This window comes from Rissa tridactyla, chromosome 2 (assembly GCF_028500815.1).
Source record: "Rissa tridactyla isolate bRisTri1 chromosome 2, bRisTri1.patW.cur.20221130, whole genome shotgun sequence".
NCBI classification, from domain to species: domain Eukaryota; kingdom Metazoa; phylum Chordata; class Aves; order Charadriiformes; family Laridae; genus Rissa; species Rissa tridactyla.
Window position 1 is genome coordinate 79,344,578 of NC_071467.1, and position 21,109 is coordinate 79,365,686.

At 41.4% G+C, this 21,109-nt stretch overlaps 1 protein-coding gene across 3 annotated transcripts in view; it reads right to left on the reverse strand.

The window, feature by feature from the left end:
* CTNND2 (catenin delta 2) overlaps positions 1 to 21,109 on the reverse strand; it is a 679,731-nt gene that overhangs the window by 433,400 nt on the left and 225,222 nt on the right. The window contains exon 1 of one of the 3 annotated variants that reach the window (XM_054191356.1): positions 16,008 to 16,158. The exons of the other annotated variants lie outside the window; for them this stretch is intronic. The gene's annotated coding sequence lies outside the window, so the exon portion shown is untranslated. Of the gene's footprint in view, positions 1 to 16,007; positions 16,159 to 21,109 lie in introns of those variants that run through there. 3 annotated transcript variants of the gene reach the window in all.

Consider the following 21,109-nt stretch of genomic DNA (forward strand, 5'->3'; position numbering starts at 1 on the left):
CAGATGATTTTTTACGCCTGCTCCTTTACCTGCTTAGGAGGCTAGACTGTTCATGTGTTTCAAGAAGAAGCTGTACTGGGAAATACCCCCAAATTCCTGAGCTTCTTTGCCCTACATGACAGAGCCTTGTTGGATCCCTCCCAACAGCTCCCTGAGTTGAAATCTGCTCTTCTGAAGTCCAGGTCTTTAATCACTTGTCCTCCTCAAGCCCCTTGGCCTCTACACTCTTACAGTTGCTGCAGCCAGCACTGCTGTTGACATTCATATTTTCAAACGTGTCTTTATTAGTAAGCATTTAGTCCAGAAGAGGATCGTTCCTAGCTGTCCCATGCATACACTGTGCTAGGAAGCTGTCCTCAACGCACCTCCCAGATTGCTTGTGCACCACTGCGTTGTTTTCCCAGTAAATATCAGGATGATTAAATTCCCTTTTGAGAACCAGGGCCTGCAGGCCCAACACTTCTTGGAGGTGACTGAAGGCGGATTCATCCAGCTCCTCCTCCTGATCCACATCTGCCACAGACACCATGAGGTCTCTCTCGGTGGCTCCAATTTTGACCCAAAAGCATTCTACAGACCACAGCTGGCCTCTGTTTATCAAAACTGTCATTTTACAGCTCTTTCCGTGTCTAAAATGATGTGGCAGAACTGAAAAGACAGAAAGAAAGGCTACAAGGATGATCAAAGGTATGAAATGGATTCTGTACAAGGAACAATGAAGTTTGGAATCTTCAGTCTGGAAAAGATACAGCTTAGGGAGGACATGGTAGAGGTCTACAAAATGGCATATATGGCATATTCACTAGTTCTTCTAAAACAAGAAGCAGGATACATCAAATGAAGAAAATAAGAGCCAGACCTGAAAACAGATGAAAGAAGATGATTCTTTGTGTAACAGGCATGCTTTTGATGGTTACTAAGCACATCATAACTTCACTGGGTTATGGAAATCTGAGAACAGGTGACTTTTGAATATTAGGGCACAGTATCATTTATTCTTGCCCTGTTCTTACTCTTCCTTCAGCATATACTTATGGTCATTGGTGGAGACAAGTTGTCTGACCAACAATGGCCATTCCCATTGGCAAAACATATATTTATTGCCACAAAACAAAGAACAGTAAACATAATGATCAGTTTTTTTATATAAAAACAGATTTTCATCCATAAAATATCCAGAGTGGGAATCTGGGCCATTCTTCCAATAAAACACAAAATAGTTTTGCTGTTGAGTCTTCAAATAAACAAAGAGATTCCCAGATTTGCACTGTTTATTCTAAGTAAAACAGTGAATGGAACAAAAGAATTTAATATACTGGACTGGATTTGTGGTTATGGCTGTGGGAGATCAAACATACAAATCAATGCTTGCTGCACCACAGAATGACCAAGTTTCAGTAAAATAACAGTGCTGCTTCCACAATTACAGGGCAGATTTCAATTCCAAGACTAGTCAACTGACACCAAAATGTTGTTCAGGAAATTGTCAGCAGATGAAAATGGACAGAAGCATCTCTATAGGGATGTTTCTTACAGCAGGGATATCGGAATTACTGCTTTGCTACAATTATAAAATGAGAGCCATAGGAATCATTGTTATTTTTACTGGGGGGTGGGGTAAAAATAATAAATGAATCCACTTGTTCCATAACTGCCATCAGGATATTTCATTGACACTACTGTGGAAGTCATCTGCTATTTAAGTGTTTACTACAGAAAAAACACAGCAATCAAAACTGTATCTACCCTTGCAGGATGAACGCAGGAACCTTCTGACAGCCTTGTCAGCCCCAATGATTCCGTCTGAGACCTGGCACATACAGTGCACATCCCTAAAGCCCCATGGCCTGAGCACAAAACAAGCAGGTAGGAGCTCCAGCTCCCTTCTCAGAACAGACCAGTCTGCGATATGGTAGTATCAAGAAGGAAAGGCAAAGTAAATAAAAACAAGGCAAAGCATACTGAATTTTAAACTTGGCGCTTTTAGCTAATTTAATGGCAAAAAAGGGGGATTGAACTAATTTCCGGGCATGGTCTGAGAGCTGTCATTTAGAGTCATACCTTTTCTCCCCCTTGCCCCTATCTTAAATCTGCCATCTCTCCCGGCAGCGGGAACTTGGACTGGGTGAAACGCAGGCTCCCTCCTCCCCACATCTGGCAGCAGCTGAATGCCACACACATTCCCTCTTCTGCGACTGCAGGGACTGTTTCCATGGCAGCGCCAGGAAAACAATTCTGAACTGGTCACGGAAGGAGGTGAGGAGAACCACTGAACCGCCGGCCCCAGCAAAGCTCCCTCTCACCTCCCTGGACAAGACACTCCGAGATACCACGGGCAGGAGCGAAGCTGATGGTGCAGCCTGTGATGAACCAAAGGCACAGGCAGCAACATGCAGCATGGAAACCTCCCTTCGTGTCTGATGAGAGCTGCTGTGGTTCAAATACATGATACCGCAGTTTGGGTGCCCAGTCGTGCAGGTAAGTGGAAGGAGATCTGGGATGGCTGGCAAGCACTTGGCTTTCCTCCCCTCCCAGGTCCTCCATGAACATGTTGCCCACGATTCTCTTGCGGATGTATTTCTGGCTGCTCCCTGGTTAAGGAGAAGTAGAGATGTGCATTTGCCATGAATTGAAACAGCATGAGGGGACCTCACTTTTACTTTACAAATAACCAACACCAAACGTGTGGTACCAACATCTTAACTGGATTTTTCAGCATCTCAGGACTGTGTATGCGTTGGGATTATTTTGTCAAAGCCATATGATTTGCCCAGCTGAATGTCTCAGAGACAGAAATGAGATGAAACGTGACACTTGCGAATGATCTTGGCTAGCTTGAAAGAATAAGAATCTGAAATTGCAGTCTATGCTTGCACAACATATCAAAGACGTGTGATTACTGTGGCCACTTCCAAACCTCATCCTGCTCACAAGCCATGATGCAACGTATCAGCACCACACACAGACCCAAACCATGCATAGCAGGTATCTTTACAGGATCACAGAAGGGTTGAGGTTGGAAGGGACCTCTGGAGGTCATCTGGTTCAACCTCCCAGCTCAAGCAGGACCACCTACAGCCAGTTGTCCAGGACTGTGTCCAGGCAGCTTTTGAATATCTCCAAGGAGGGAGATTTCACAATCTCTGTGGGCAGCCTGTGCCAGTGCTCGGTCACCCTCACAATGAAAAAGTGTTTCCTGATGTTCAGACAGAGCCTCCGGTGATTCAGTTTGTGCCCATTGCCTCTGGTCCTGTCACTGGGCACCACTGAAAAGAGCCTGTCTCCATCTTCTTTGCACCCTCCCTTTGGGTATTTACACATATTGATGAGATCCTCCACTCAGCCTTCTCTTTTCCAGGCTGAACAGTCCCAGCTCTCTCAGTCTTTCCTCACAGGAGAGAAGCTCCAGTCCCTTCATCATCTTCAGGGCCCTTTGCTGGACACCCTCCAATATGTCCGCATCTGTCTTGAACTGAGGAGCCCAGAACTGGACCAAGTGCTCCAGGTGTGGACTCACCAGTGCTGAGCACAAAAGAAGGATCAACTCCCTCAACCTGCCGGTAACACTGCTCCTAAGGCAGCCCAGGATACTGATGGCCACCTCTGCCACAAGGGCACATTTCTGGCTCATGTTCAACTTGGTGTCCGCCAGGACCCCCATGTCCTTTTCTGCAAAGCTGCTTGCCAGCTAGGTGGCCCCCAGCATGTACTGGTGCATAGGATTAAGGGGCATTCCCCTGCCTGCAAGTAGCATTACCAAGGTTACTGAGGCAAACACAGGTCACCCCAGAAGCAGAAAAACTTGAGTAGACAGCTGCCATGCACACAGTACTAGGTAACTTTCTGTGCCATTAAAATTATTCTCCCTCCCAGAACACCTCTGCAGTAAAAGAGAGAATTTCTACGAGTTTTCCTATTCTGACCAGTGTGAGAGGTACACCTTTTTCCTTGTGTGCCCGAGGACTAGGAATGGAGAGGCTGTTCAATTATATGAAAAGTTATATGGGAGAACATTATTTTCTGAATTGATCATGGATGGTCCATCTTGTCTTATCTTGCGAGGTTAACTCCTCTCTGCTCACAAGCTCTCTCCAATTTCAATAATAGCCCATCCCACGCAAAACACTAACTTTCCCTACTCTACCTGAGAAGCTACACTGGATGTAGCCCCGAGAAGCCTCTCTGCTGAATAAGCCTGGCTCCTTTGATTCAGGCCCTTTCAAGGGGAGCCTCAGCAGCCTGGAATACGCAAGTATCAGCAACATTTGCAATGCTAAACTGTGAGAATAGAAGAAAAACTACTTAATTTTCTGGGCCTGTTCTGTTGTCTGTTCCTTGTGTATTTTAGATTATCCAACCACCTGAGAAGCAAAAATGCAACATCAAACTATTACTTAGCAAGTGCTGGAAATCTATGAAGTAATTCAGGCTTAAAAAGGAAGAGCATATATTTAGTTTGCCAAAGTCAGGACTTTAAGCCTAATTTCACCTCTATTGGAAGCTTTCTTGTTATTGTGTTACTTTCCTATTCCTAAAGCTTGATTTCTATTTGGTAAAGACTGATTTTTTCCTATTACATGGCTGGCAAGTGTATATAATTTCCAAAAGCAAAGTCACTGGAACTAGAATGAAAGGAATAATTTAATGGCATGCACTGACTGTAGTCACTCTACTTCATTTCCTCAAACAAGAGGCTGCATTGACCGAGGGAGACGTTTCTCTGGCTCATGTCCATTGCAGAGCAAAGTCAGAAAGAGAAAGAGAGAAAGAAATACAGCATTCCCTCCCTTGAATACATTCATGAAAAGCGGGCAGAGACCTTTGCCACAATGCTTGGGATGTCTTCGACAGCATCATCAGAATATAAAGTGTCTCTAGCCACTTTCCACAGCTTTTTTTTGGAAGAGCAAACCCCTCCACAACAGTGTAACACCACTTCGAGAGAAGGATTTTGAAAATTTAACTCTTATAAAATCAGTTCCCTTCCCTTTAAGCAGCTTCGTGTCTCCACACTGCAGAACAGTTTCTATCTTTTGTTCTTCCAGCCATGTCTTCCAGCTTCCACAGAGCACATCTCTCCGTCTCTCATGCACACCACTACTTTGAGCACGTCTGGTACCAGGCTCATCTGTCTAGGGAAGAGGGGATGACAGGTATCTCTGTAGCAACTGAGTACACATGGCTCTGGATACAAGACTTCAGGCAAATAACCCACAACTATGTTTTATCTATAAAAAAAAAAAAAAAAAAAAAACAAAAAACAAACACCACCACACACAAAAAAGCAACAAACCACTCTACATTAGAATCCCACTAAAATGGAGACTACGCAATTATTTACAGTGAAACAAACTTGAACCTGAGAAGCAGCCACGCGAGGAAATAACACTGAAAAAACAGTTAGCATGATGAGAACCGTGTGACCTAAATTATAATTTTAAATATTTAGAAATGGGAGAGCTTTGGATAACTCAGATAACATGACATTGTAACTACTGAAAATGCTAACTTTTTAATGACAACCGCTGTATGCAAATGATCTAATTACAAACATCAACACACAATGCCTTGTTGAAAAAACAGGGGGAAACATTACAAGCAGCTTAGGAAGAAGAAAAAAATTACACTTTGAAAATATTACTATGTGTATGGAATAATGAGGCCTCATAACAACTACAAGATCTTATTTACTCAAATTTTGCTATTTGATTCAGATGTTAATTTAATGCAGCATTAAATGAATAACAGATAAAGCCCCTTTTCTTTAAATGCTCACATCAGCTTCAAAATTACAGTTTGATACATTTTTTAATTAATCATACAAAGCACTGAATCTAAATTTGCAAGCTGTGATGACTTAGAATTTTTAAAAAGTTCTCTAGTAGTGGGAATGAAGAGAGAAGGGCCTGGAGCAGATAACAGACATGGGACGCTCCTGCCGTTGTCTGCATACTGACAACAGGACCTTCTCACTACAGGACAGCAGGATTCACCACCATTTTCATTTATACATAAATGGACTTGAAGTACAATGACTCATAATTTAACAGTGTGGCTAAATACCTTTAATAATTATTGATGCATTTGAATATTCTACTGATCAAGTTTAGACGAGATCCTCTTTCAGTAATTTCAGAATTGACTATACTCCTAGCGCACACAGCAGAAAACCAAAAGTAAAAATCGTTCAGTTAGATAAACTTAGAGGCATTTTTTTTTTTTTTTTTTTAAGGGTGAAGTTGAAAAGTGTGTAATTTATCTTCTTTATGCCTGTGAAGGTCTGAAGTATCCAGTCTCACTGCAAGAATAGCCTGCTATATGCCAAAACCGCAAAGCAATTCATCCCACTGTAGACAAACGTAACACTCAAATATGTTTGGAAAGAAAGAGTTTATTTTTTTTTTTAAAAAAGGTCAACAAATCTGCAGCTAAGACACTGCAAAATATGGCTGCTGCAACAGGTGGACTGTTTTGCAAGATTAGCAGCCTACCGTAAAATCCTTCTCTGTAACAGAGCAAACCACAACGTGACAGTAGATAAAACTCCATTAGAGTGAATTTAAGTACACGTATCCATGTAGACAGAATAAGCCAAACATCTGCCCATGTTTTTTTTCTATACTTTGTTGATGTTGCTATCATCTGGACACATTAGCCACATGTCCCCTGAAACCATGTATTGCAATTTCCATCAACTGGTATTACACCTGCTGAAGAGGGCAGAACTGATCGACTACAGTTTCTCCTGCTGTTGAGCTCAGACAACAAGCTGTTCATGAATTCTGCAGATGTTCTGGCAAACTGGGCCAAACTGATTTTTTCAAAAAAGGTTGTTTTTTTAAAAAAAAAAAAAACAAACCCCACAGTTTTCAACCTATTTTAAAAAAAAAAACAAAACCAAAAACAACCAAACAAAAGCTACTGTTTTTCACAGCTGTACTGTGCCTTACTGGTGTGTGTTTCAACACTTCCAGATCAGCATGAGGTGAATGACAAAAAAAGCATAATGAACATTAATTCCATAAAATATATAAAATCCTATGTCATGACGAAGAGTGTCCTGAAGCAATAAGGACAGTGCTGGCAAACAATAATGACTGGGCTCCCATCCCCAGAAACATTTTCAATCCCTTCATTACGTACAGATTTCATTCTTCCAAATTCCCTTCCAAGATATATTCATTTTTAGATGTAATAGCATGCTGTGTTTTGTTGGTTTGTTTGGTTGTTGGTTTTTTTGTTGTTGTTTTTTGGGTTTGTTTTTTTTTTTAAGTAAACCTACTCTGTCATTCAGAAAAATCAATCAGAAAATGCAAAGTCTGTCTGTCTCAGTTCTGCAACGAATTGCTAACTACTCTTTTAAAGTGTTCCATGGACATTAAAAATCAAAGTTTAAAGCAAGGAAAGAGAGAAACTTGCACAAATAGGTTTTGTAAGAGCTTGGAGAATGTGACTGTCCAAACAGGAATTCCAATGATTTTATGGACAGCATTTCTGTTTTTCAGGAGCCAGTATTAATTGAAACTTAGGTTCAGTCTGTTTCCCATCATAGAAATGTAAAGATAGTGCCAGGAGGCCCTGATAGGACAAAAGGTTTAACCGTAAAGCCTTTCAGAGTTTGTCCAAGCAGATATCCAGCGTCTATCCTGGAGGGCACAGCCAGCCAGACAGTTTCTTTGTCTGCTCTATCCTGCAGCTATGCCACAGCTATTATATGACTTAATAACACAAGGAAGTTACTTCCAGAAACCAGTGTCTGGACACCTTGCCTCTACATTTATCCAAGCTCATTTCCATTTTGAGGCCATATAACACTGATGCCAAAGAACTAAAAAATAAGAATAGGAAACAGTTAAGATTATTGCTGCCAGACCTTCCGAGCTAAAGCCGTTCAGTAGCCTCATGATTTCTGAGCGCACTACAAGAAGACACAGGCTAAAGGCATACTGACAGTCAAATAATATCATAGGAGATTTTAAGCATTCAAAACACTGATTGGTAGTAGCCCACTAACTACTAGTGGGATTCAATAATATCAGAAATAATTAAAAAAATCAATCGCTTTTTGTTTGAAAAAAAAAATCGCAAATCAGAAATATACAGAAACGCTTTAATCTCCATGCATATACAGACAAAATAAAGCCTCACTTACTGAGGTGAACGCAGGTACTATTTGTGTGTTCATTTCTCTTTAGGAGCAAACGAGTCCACTTATCTCTAGTATTGCATTTACTACAGCCATATGTGTGATTTCTAAGCACTTCAAAACTTAGAATTCAGGTAGAAAATAACTTCTGCTTTTAGATGAGCTCATGCAGCTCCTAATGAAAAACATACCATATGGTTCAATACATAATATCAGATAAGAGAATGACACCCCGAAGTCAGAGCAGTCTTTGAGAACTTAGCAAGCCTGGTCCACAGCAGGACAGGACAGCAGGAGGGCACACAGAGCAAAATTTAAGAGAAGGAAAGTGGTGCAGCACTGCCTGACTCACTACCACACTTGGTTACTCCTAATGCAACAAGCTTTATTCCTGGTAAAAAAAAAAAAAAAAAACAAAAAAAAAACCAACAAACAAACAAACAACAAAGCGAGAGTAACATGAAAGAAAATGTTATAATGTTATGTTTCTGAAAGCTGCATAAGCCACAGAAGACAACTCTCAGGGTCAGGAGACCCAGTGGAAGTAAGGGCAGCCTGCCACAACACACACCCTCCCAACTGCCTGAGACTTCCTCAACGGTCTGATCACCCATGGAAACACTCTAAATACGAGAAAACTTAAACAACCCCAATATGATTTTTGACAGCTGCCTTAAGGATAACTAAAGAAACGAGAGCAGGGTAGATTCAGATTAGACATTAGGAAGAAGTTCTTTACAATGAGGGTGGTGAGACGCTGGAACAGGTTGCCCAGAGAGGTGCTGGAGGCCCCATCCCTGGAGACATTCAAGGCCAGGCTGGATGAGGCTCTGAGCAACCTGATCTAGTTGAAGATGTCCCTGCTCACTGCAGGGGGGTTGGACTAGAGGACCTTTAAACTTCCCTTCCAACCCAACACATTCTGTGGTAAAAACTGACTGTTTCCTTGTCAGTCCTGTATTTTTTGAATCAAAACATGGGCTGCATATACCCAAACTGCTTGAGAACAAATGCATAAATCCGTACAGCATCCTCTTCATCCTGCACACCTGGTATCCTTAATATGCTTTCACTCACCCATAACTTACATCTGCTATGCTGGAGGCAGCCAGTCAGCACTTCAAGGACTAGATCTAGCCTGAGATGGAATCTCACCTGGCTGACCATTGCTGTCTTCTGCTGCTGTGAGCGCTTGCAAGTGATGGGTGGCTGCTTTATAACTTACATACGGTAACAACATCTTACAGTCCAAAGTACATAGAATTTTGCTACCAATTAAGCAGTAAGTATCTTATCCTACGAAACACCACCACTTGTGTCTTAATGAATGCACCTGCAGGAAAATGGATGACAAAGGAGCCATAGCCAGTTATTCCCCCTGTTTTTCTCAAACTATCACCAAGCATATCATCACGCACATTCACAAGGATGAGATGCCTTATTATTTCAGATGGCAAGAGTGTAAGTTCATAAACTTACTGCAAAGAGAGAAATTCACACATGTAATGCATGTGCTCTGAAGCAATGCTATTGTGTCTGTATGCAAGTCATCGCTGACACATGAATAAACTGATAAATTTTAAAATAATAATAATCCTGACATGATAAGCTAAGAAGACAACCTAAAGATACAAGTTTCAGGAAGGCATTATCACAAGAGCATATCCATGAAAGGAAAGTCTGTAACTTGTAAGGAACGTTTTCAGGTAATCCTCCAAATAGTGCACTGCCATAGTGCAGAGGAAAAAGATGAGCTTTCCCCAGTCTGTTGACTCATTTCATTTCAGTGGAACCCATTACTGAGATGCATACAAGGACACTGGAAAGGTGCTTTGGCTCTCATTCGAGATGTGATGGATCTGTAACCCTTCCTGATTTAATTTTTGTTTGAGACTGTCTATGTGTTTTTACTGCTCTGTTAAAATAAGAACAGCCTTTTCCTTTGGTTGGAAGGACCAATATCTGAGCTAGATGTAGAAACTTTTTTCCCCCCTCTTTAATCACATCATTCTAAGCAAGCTATTTCAAACACAATTTACAGAGATAAAGCTGGTGACATTTCGCCTCCTCCACAGGATATGCCAATATGTGGTTTAGTTCACTATGTCTGAAGTTACTTATAACGGTTGTTTAACTTAGTTTCAGCAAAAGCAGAACAAAACCTATGAATTCTGGAAGCTCAGGTGAGTCTCTTCCACAGTTACAAGGTTACCATAAAGCAACCCAACTCAGGTTTACCTCCTCTAAGTCAACCAAGTTCTACTAATTTCAGTAGATCTTGATATCTCATTTTAAAGCATCCAATAACTTGTTCTGGCTTTTACTGTATATTATGGATTTGATTAGAAAATAAAATAAAAGAGACAAATCACTAATAATACTTCCTCTGACTTAGCAGCCACAAACTTTCTTCCCTAATGGCACTGAATCTCATATGAGAACTCAGGACTGGTTCTCTCTCTGGCTAACGGCAGAGTCTGGGCTGACAGTAGTTTTTTGAAGGACTCAGAAGTAAGTCTTTACCCACGTCACTGAGTATCGGTTAGGCAAGAAATTATTTAAAAAGAGTTATAGCCTATGAGTACAGGACTGTGCACAGATAATGGCCTTGAATGTCAGGGAAAGACAGACAATGAAAAATAACAGAGCCACTGTGCAGAGTGAGCCGGAGAAAAGGAGCAGAGCCGGAGCACAAAGATGAGAACTTGCTCCTCACAGAAAGCTGACATCAAGCCATTTCTGTGCTTGACTCTCAATCTGAAAGTTGGTTATTAAATTTTTAGCACATCCAAAGCCAGCTGGGAGAGTCAGCTGTGGAGCTAAAAGAAATCTAACCTGAAATCAGGGCAGCTGCATAGCAGTGCAACCTTGAAGAAAAAAAAAAAAAAAAAGAAGAAGAAAAAATTGCCAAAGTGTTTGTTGGGTTTTGCCGGTTTTTTGTTTGTTTGCTTGTTTAAAATCTTTGCTAGCAGATCTTTTTGTTTTAATTCTTTGTCTTTATTTATTGACAATTAATCACCTCTTGCAGGAGAAGAATTTTTGAGGTTTTCCAAGTTACAGATTTCTAGCAACAGGTTGACTTTTCTATTGCTTAAAGGCCAGCTTGCGTGAACTAACAGCTTCGACAGTTTAAAAGATAAAAGCTTTAGAAGGTTCATGCTAGACTGGGCCCAGTGATAAAATATTGACCCTTCTGAAGATAAGCCATTTAAAAACACAGCAAAAAACTACAACTGTGTAATACCACCTCTTCACTTTTATGTTGTTATCTACATTTTAGTCAACAGTACCCCTCTGATATTATTGATGATGGATTAATCTTAATCCTCTATGCAAGAGAATTTGTATCAGGTTTTGGCATTAATAAATGCCAAACAAACCTTTGGCATTGTCCCTTTTCAACATTAATAAACCTGGGACTTAACTTGAAAGAGTTGGAAACACAGAAAAGCAAACTCAGTACTGGACCAAGTCAGCTCAGGTAAGAAATCAAAATAGAACTGCCTGTTGCTGTTGAAATAAGGTTATCAATAAATTCACTCAAAAAAACCCAAAGAGGGAGTGAAAAGTCAAGCAGCAGAGGCTAACTCAACCACATCAGACTTCAGATTTACCACCAATTCCAATTGTGTAGGGGTTTCATGAAACAGAAGTGAGCAACTGCACAATCAACGCCATAACAAAGATGCTGATACTTCCCATACAGTCTACTGGGCCACCCTGCAGGCTGGACAAACAGTCTGTCTTCTTCTCACCATGGCAGCCAACATCCTCTGCGAGCCACTGCTCATGCAAATCTAACGAGGAACTGGTACCTGTTTCAGCTGAAATAGCCCTGGGCATATGCCAAAACAAAGAGCCTGTATGTACTCAAAAGCAAAGGCACCTGCCCTCAGTTTCCAAATAAACTATTTGCTGCCACTCCAGATGCAGATAACCTTACACAACACTTGTATGGCCCTAAGAGAATGGTAATAGTCAGTACTAATTTCTTTATTACACAGTCAAAGTAACAAGCAGCGCACCCACATCCAGCGGTAATACTATTTAGAAGAATGCAAGTTTTCCTTTAAACGAGAATTATCAGTAAGTATCAAGAATTATCAGTGTCAGAAAAACTGAGGCCTCAATTAGGAAAATAAAAAAAAAATTATATAAAAAATGATGACATCTGTCTGAGTGTCTGTTGATCATCAAATGATTTGATGCCTTAACTCAACAGTTCAAATAGATACTATTTCTCTGCCTGTAGCTTCAGCAGAAACTGACAATGAATGCTTATTGCAGTCTCAATAGACTTCTACAGCCTTTCCTAGCACAGAAGGGAGAGGTGTCCTAACTCTTAGCTTCTCTGACAACTTCCAAGACTGTGAGAGTTATTTGGCTTCAACATGTTTCAGTCCACTGAGACTAGAACTTTTAGAACTGGTCTAAATAAAAGTTATACACAACTGTGATAATTCCCACATAGTGTACTAAATGTATAGGCGCCTTTCTTCTCAACTCCCAGGTTCTGATGTGCTCCACTGCACTGCCACAAAATCAAGGACCTTTGCTGATAACTCAGCCGTACGTGCCGTAATTAGAAAGGGTTAGACGCAGGCTGTGTAAGGAGAGCCTTACCCTGACTCGAGTTGTGTTTCCAACTACTTTTTCTTCCAGATTGATCCTTAAAACTGCAGTTTTCTAGCACTCAGGATTGACAGAGAGGATCACAATTCTGCAGCCACAGAGTGCATGTGTTCACGGCTGGAAAGACGAAGTTCCTGCTTCAATTGTCAGGTTAGCTGTTTCAAAAGCCAATTAATGGAACAATTATTCCGAGAATGTCATACAAAGGTCCTGACCTCTGGCAGAAACTATTTGTAACAGCATGAATCCTCATGTTAAGAGTTTTCTTTGGATCTCAAAAAGAAGTATTTTAAATGTCTCATTAAAATTATCCCAATTATTTCCTACAACACCAATCTCTACTAGAAATAAATAAACAAAATCAAGAATCCACACCCAAAACCCAATAATAGTCTTCATATACCAGATTTAAACGTAGGGACACCACTTCCATCAAATATTCTTCCATCTGAATGGCCAACCCAACGTCAGGATTTTAAATTCAGTGCATGCTGTTAGACCAAGGCTTACCATTTTCTGTTACCTCTGCCTCTCCCCATAGGTTAACACAAGTCCCTAATACAATGTGTACAGTTAGTATACACATGTCTTTGTATACGTGCACACACACAAGTGTAGCATCGCTTAGTATCACGGACCCACTGCATGGAAGGCTGCTTAAAACGTGGGGAGAGCGTTTCTACTTTAAGCAAGTATCAAGCTACTGAAAAGTTTCGAGATCTTCTACTTCAGGAGGTTATTAGGATGAGTTTTTACCAACGACAGAAAGCTGTTTTATCATATTTTTCTATCTGTCACTTTAGGATTCAGGAACTAGAAACTGAACACAGTGTTTTTTTCTGAAAAAGGAGAAAAAAAACTAAATTATACCTTTTGCTTACAATTATTTTAATGAAAGAATGCCTAAGCTACTGAACATCATTAGTTTGTGCATAAGCAACTTCTACCTGTATAAGAAAATCACTGAAGTAATTCCAACTGTGCCTTGAACTTCCAAAAATCAAGATGTACACATATGGTTGGATTAGTTCAGTTACTCAGAAATCAGTGGAGTAATACCAAAGATAGATTTGGCCCTTTATCTACCTGCACAGCACAAATGAATAATGCAAATGTGTATGCAAAGGACCATGAAGTATCTCAGTTTAGCAGCGCATTTAAAATGTATCACAAACTTTCAGCTTCTTGAAATATTTATCAACCGCAGGAGGTTCCACCACGAGCACACTATATTAGGGACTTCACTGAATTTGTATTTCTACACCTGTCTCAGAGGGCTTCAGAAAAGGAGGCTGTAATTAACTGCTGAAACAACTTCAGGTACTGCTCTGTCACCACCGGCTTCACAAGTCCCTTCATAACTGTTTTTAAGTCACTTTAATGATCTTCCCACAGCCAAGACTAACTGGGGTCTTTGCACAGTGCATCTTAGAGGGGAGAAGAGAAAGATCACAGGTTTCTGGATGCCTGACTTCAGAAGCCACTAAACACAAATTGTATGCAATTAAAGAGCTACTGAAAGAACCCACAGTACTGAGTATGTTTTGAGACACCGCAGTCAACTCAGACGGTGCCACGCAACGAGTGAAGCGGTCTTACTCAATTTAATCTACTGGCATCAATTAGTTAACACGACTGGCTGGATCCACTAGGAACAAGCCAGGATCAGCTGGGCAAAGCATTTAAACTACTGAATGCCAGTCAAACATCGAATTAGTTTTACTGAACTTTTTTTTGAGATAAAACTAGTTCCCGATTTTGAAGCAATTAATATAGTTACATTGTTCTATTATGGATCAGAACTCGTGAAGTAAGATTTTTTCATGCTGAATACTCTGAAATGCTCTTAAAAAGAAAAAAAAGGAGAGAAAAACAGCCCTTAGTTTAAGATTGAGCAGTTAAACTAGTTTCATATAGAAAAAAATCTTTTGTTTCCAAATTTAACTAATAAAAACTAATAGTTACAGCAAAAGCGAATTCCCTCAGAGCCGTATGTTTTATTCATTTTGAAGGTTACGTGCTCATTCATTTAATCTGACAAACGCAATCCCCTAGTAAACAGTATTACTACAAAACAACGTATTCCCGCAGTGTCTCGAGTCAGGAATAAAACGCAAAACCAACCCGCTTTATACCCTTTTTTCTTCTTTTGTAGGAAGCACTAGACACAGGAGGCTGCTTTTACATTTGAGACTTCACTTTAATTTAGCTGAAAGATCAAACCAGTAAATAAGCTGTTAAAAAGTATACAGATCTGTGTCAGAAAAGGCTGTTGGGACTTTTTCACGTAACTGACTTCCGCATGAAATTCATTTATTTAATCCCTTGAACAGTCAGTCACATTTCCCTGGGACTTGCGCAGCACCAGATGAAATTAGGAGGTCATAACCAAGCGTTATTTTCGCTAATCTTCCGTAATGAATTTCAAGTTAGCTGACCCATCTACACAAAAGTCTACCTGAAAAAGCTTGCTAGAGACTTAAAGGTTAAATATAATTAGAAGAGATGCAAATCCCATTCTCACCTATTTGAGACTACAATCTGAAAAAAAAAAAGAAAAAGATATAAGTTTATATATAAGATATATATCTTACTCAACACTACGGTTGAGTACACTGTAGTTATTAAGATTTTCTAGGGTAAACGTACAAAGCAACAGGTCTACAAGCTCAAAGCATGCACATTTTTGCACAAGAAAGATTACTCTGTTAAATTATTTTATTTCAGGGGAACTACTGATTTCCTTAAATCTTTGCTTTAGACAAGCTGAAAGAAGAAATAACTACAGTCAAAGAGAGTGTTGCTCTTCCCAACATTTTGGGAAAACCAAGACACCTCCTCTGAAGAGTAACATTTACTTTCTTGTCTTTAATGGACTTCAAGATACCCATTTCTCTGTCTTTACGTACTTCAAGATACCCATATCTCTTTTTTTTTTTGAGCCAAGAACTAAGTTTAAAAACAAAACAAAACAACCAACCATAACCTACCGGACGCAAGTCAGATATAATAGATTTTAAAGTCCACGTGAAACGCTGCTACCTACACACCTTTGTATAACGAGATTTAAAGCATTCTGAGGTTAAAAAAAAAAAAAATAAATATTTTTTTACGCCGTTCAGAAGTGACGTTTGAAACAAGCCGCACACTTTTTCACGAAATCTCTCGTTTCACCTCAAACAAATCGCAAAGCCGCCCCCAAACACGCGATCCACCTTCAACTCTTTACCTTTGTCGCCCGCTTGCAAATTAATCTCCTTAATCACTTCAGCGTTCGCTCCGGGGAAGCCTCCTCAAAGCTGAGTCGAGTTTTCCCCACCACCACCACCACCACTCCCCCCTCTCCGGAGCACCAGCTCAAGCGGGTCTAGTCATTATTTTTTTTTTTTTTTTAAAACTATTAATAATTTTCCCCCTCTTTTTACCACTTACAAAAAGAAACTTGGTGGGGAAAAAAAAAATAAACCCCCAACCAGCCGGGGGAGGCTGCCGGCCATCCGCAACGCTGCCGAACACGTCGGCGGCAACAAAAACCGACCGACCGACCCCCCGCCCCGGTCCCCCCCCCACTCCACCACCTCGCCCGCCGCCCCGGCCCCTCCGCGTTTCCCAGCCGCCCCCGAGCCCCGCCGGCCGCGGGGCAGCAGCTGCCGCCGGCCCCAGCGCGGGCGGGGCGCGCGCGCCGCCGGGCACAAAGGTCTCCATGGCAACGGCGGGCCGAGCCCCTTCCCACCCCCCCCCCTCGTCCCCATTCATGCAACACCTCGTCACCGCCCCGCCCCGCCCACCCCGCGCGCGCGCTGCCTCTGCCTCTCCCCCCACCCCCACCCCCCCCCACGCAGCTCGCCAACCAAACCCCCAGCGATCGCCACTCGGCGACACCGGGTCGCCAACCCGCCTTTCAGGCAGCAGCGGCGGTTCGGATGCAGCGCCATGGGAGGGAGCGGGTGCTGCCCGCCCCGGGCCCCCCGCCCCGCCGCACGTTTTCAGCTTTTTCTTCTTGTTTTGTTGTTCGTTTCTTTTCCCCCCACAGAATGCCGGCCAATCTTTATACATAGGTATATTTATTTAGGTTTTCTAAGTAGAAGTCATAGAATCGCAGAATGATTCCGGTTGGAAGGGACCTTGAAGATCATCTAGTTCCAGCCCCCCAGCCACGGGCAGGGACACCTCCCACTAGACCAGGCTGCTCAAAGCCCCATCCAGCCTGGCCTTGAACACTTCCAGGGATGGGGCATCTGCAGCTTCCCTGGGCAACCTGTTCCAGTGCCTCACCACCCTCACAGTAAAGAACTTCTTCCTAATATCTAATCTAAACCTCCCCTCTTTCAGTTTAAAACCATTATACCTTGTCCTATCACTACTCTCCCCGATAAAGAGTCCCTCCCTACCTTTTCCTGTAGGCCCCCTTTAGGTACTGGAAGGCCGCTATAAGGTCTCCCCGGAGCCTTCTCTTCCCCAGGCTGAACAGCCCCAGCTCTCTCAGCCTGTCCTCATAGCAGAGGTGCTCCACCCCTCTGATCATCTTCATGGCCCACCTTCTGGACCCACTCCAACAGGTCCATGTCCTTCTTATGCTGGGGGCCCCAGACCTGGACGCAGTACTGCAGGTGGGGTCTCACCAGAGCAGAGTAGAGAGGGAGATATGCTACTACAGAATCTCAGCATAGCATAACTTCACACTGAATTAATTAAACTCCACATTCTTTAGCTTATCAGTCTCTTGTAATACAAAACATTCCATTTTGGGGCATAGCTTTTTTATTTTTCTTTTAAACTTCTGCTTTGCAGAGTCTTATGACCTGAAGCTATGAAACTTTTGTCTTAAATAACACAGGCATCTAGAAAATAAAACTCACATTCAAACTTTTAGAAGTGTGCGCAGCAGCAAACGGCAAGGTGAAAAGCTGAAGGCGAAATGCACGGATGGCTCCGGGGCTCCAACGCGTGTTACAAGGAACAACCTGATGTTGGATCCCTGCGATGGGATCGCTCCCGCTGAAGGCAGCGAGGCTCTTCGTGCACCCTGAGGTCTGAGGGGTCTGGGGCCAAGGATCGAGACGCCAAAGGTGGAAGCGAGGCTCAAGCAATACTCATGGCCGATTCCTACCGCCCCATGCAAGACCCCACGCGAGATGTAATTACGCTTGTAAAAGATTACCTTCAATTCTTCGGCGCGGTTGCAAATGGTTAAGTAATTCAATTATTGTGCTGAAGCCAAAAAGACTGAACTTGCTTCTGAGGGTTTCCTGCTACAGTGCCTCATTCATTCTGCCCATTTCAGTTGGTCAACACCTGTGCCATCACAACCGTTTGATTATTTTGTATGCAAAGATCCCGCCAGGAAAAACAGCCTTCCCTTTCCTTCATGTGAATATGAGCTTCATATTCAAATGCTTTATGTGAATAAACCCTATCAGCTTAGACTCCGAAATAAGCCATTCACAATATTTGTAATGAAACGACACGTGATTATTATTTTTTTATTTTATATTATTATCTATTTATATTATTATTAAAGATTTTAAAAATGTCATAGCACGCAGCCTTCATTATTTGCTGCCAACGTTTAGGTAAAAGGCCGAAGGATTGGACTAGAGGCTTGTGCTTTAGCCTTTTCTTTAAATTCCATATTCAATCCAGAACTTCAAGAGAAATGGCTCCTTTCTACTTGCAAAGAGCCTCTCCCCTTTTCTGAACCACAATGACCACGTACATAACATCTGCTATCATTAGTATTTATCGTTTACTGATGGGGAGTCGTAAAATTTCAGTGCGCGTTTCAGTACTGTTCTCCCAAAATGTCACAGGGAAGCTGAGGTCAGTTTTTCCTGATTTTGTAGGACACGGTATACGCGCCGAGGAAGGAAGAGCGACATTTCAGGGTCTGAAGGGGAAAAAGGGGAAAAAAAAAAAACCACGCTGACTCGGCTTCTACCAACCTTCCTGGGGTTTACCCATACTCCCTGGGTAATTCCAGGGACTGCCCTCAGCTTCTTCCCAAAAGGGGACACAGAGAAGAAACAGAAAGTAGCTAAGCAGGTTCACAGGTTTAGCATCAGAAACTTCTTTTAAATACCTGCTGAGGCCAATGCAATAATAATAATAATAATAATAATAATAATAATAATAATAATAAAGAGGACACAATCGGCTACTTTTCCCAGGAACTTTTGGAAGGGGAAAACCCAACAGTTAACTGTATTTCTAAAATTTCAAGGGTAAAATTTTGCTGGGGGCAAAGGATGGAAAATTACACAGTGAAGCCCTTTATTCTAGCTCCTGAATGGCAAACCTGCTAGCTTCCTTTAACTCTGCCAAGCTGTGTCATTTAAGGAGAGCAATGCGACAATTTATTGTTCTCCATTGCTGCCGCGGACGTAGAAAGAAGACTGTTTATGATAAATTAAAGGTCACAAATAAATGGCAATTTAATAGAAGAAAATCTGCTCCACATGAAGTAACATCTCCAAGGGGTAATTAATGACACAGCAGTCTGAGCATGTTCTCTTTCACTGAAATACAGTGAATGGCCACCCTGTTTCATTTCAATGCACTAATACGCATCACCGTCTCAGGAAAGCTCTGTTGAAAAAATAAGAAACGGGTATTATTTAGGCATTACAGCTATTGCAGCAGCGCACACCACACACAGAGTTTTGCAGTATACTTAATAGAGAAATTTAACCTAACAATAAAATTCAAAGGGATTTCACTCTCATTGCCAAGATCAATGATTGGCATTAAAATGGATTGCCACATGTTCATGCAAGAGTTGTTCAATAACTCGACATTTGTACAGACGGCTATCTTTATATAAAGGGATCCTATCTCATAAAACTGATTGATGAAAGTGGAAGGAAACTATTTTCATTCCAAACACATACACCCTTCCTGTCATTAGAATACGTACTTTTTCTGAATCACAAAAATTGCCTTACACTTAAAATGGATCAAACCCTTAAGTGCTCTGTTGATGTTTGACTTATTGTATGCTGAAGCTGTGAAAACTGAGAGTTTGGACAGGGAGAAGTAGAAGGAAAGCCTATAATGTATTATTTTAGGCTTCCCAGTAATACTTACTCAAGGAAAAATGCCTTTAAGTTGGTACACTGAAAAAGGAGTTTAGGTGCAGGATTTTTCAATTGCTTATGCAGCACAGGAACAGTTAACTCTGAACCACAATTCCGTGTTTTTACGCGAACATCCACAACCTTACCTTAATCTACACAAATGCACATTCCCATCCTTTTCACCATTTTTTTAAGAAACATTTAAAACACCTCCAAACATCAAGAATGTAGGGACTAGGTGGATTCTTCATAATTTGCATGAAAACAATCAATACTCAAATCTATGTTTTTCCGAAGAGATAAACCTGTAAACACTTCAAGGTAGCCGTACTAAGGCCAGTGTTAAGGGTTAGCTTGTGCTCTCCTTAATGTGTCTAGTGAGCCAACAGGATGCATGCACAGCAGAAATTGCTGTGCAAAGCAGAAATAAGATTATTTCATTTAAAATCACACAAATTTTTACTGGATTATTGGGTAGCGGTTTCTATACTGGGTTGTATTGGGTTTTTTTCTACTCAACCCTTTCTAGGGCATATTTAGCTGTTCTGCTTGACAATCTACGCATATGCAGAGAGAGATTACTCAAGAATCTTTCCCTTTTCTCTACTAACATTTTCTGGTTTGTGACATTAAAGTTACCATGCAATAGCACTGCAAGTACTGCAAAACCTCAGATGTTTTTTCAGAAACTCAGTCCTATGTCACAATCTCTCATTGTGTTTTACTCCCATTTCTCTCTTGATTTGGTAACCCCGTGGGGAAGACCGCTCAGAACAAGTAAGGGTTTTGTGTGATCCCGTGCACGGTGGCTCTGCAGATCCCTACAATTTCTCTTCCATAACATACTCATCTCAGGCAAACAGTGTAAACAGGGAATTTTGTTCTCGCATAATAAATGAAGAAAGCCTTTCTTGGGGTCTGAATAGACAGTAGTATATAGCACTTCTTTCCACCAACTTTTGCTCTTCGTGTTCTGCCACACTAATGAATAGCAGAATTCTTTTAAAAAAAATATTACAGGCCACTCGGTCTTTAACACTTACTCTGTTTCCCTGTCTGTGGGAATAACCAATTCAGTAATGTTAAGAAAGAAGAGAACATGCCTATGCACTTGAAGATTTGCTAACCAGCTTTGTTAAAAGAGCTACCAAGACATCTCCTACCGCTTTGTATCAGCTCTGTAAGTATTCCCGAAAGTTTTTCAATACCCAGCAAGAATTTTGCAGAATATGACCCACTTTTAAGTCAGACAGTAGAA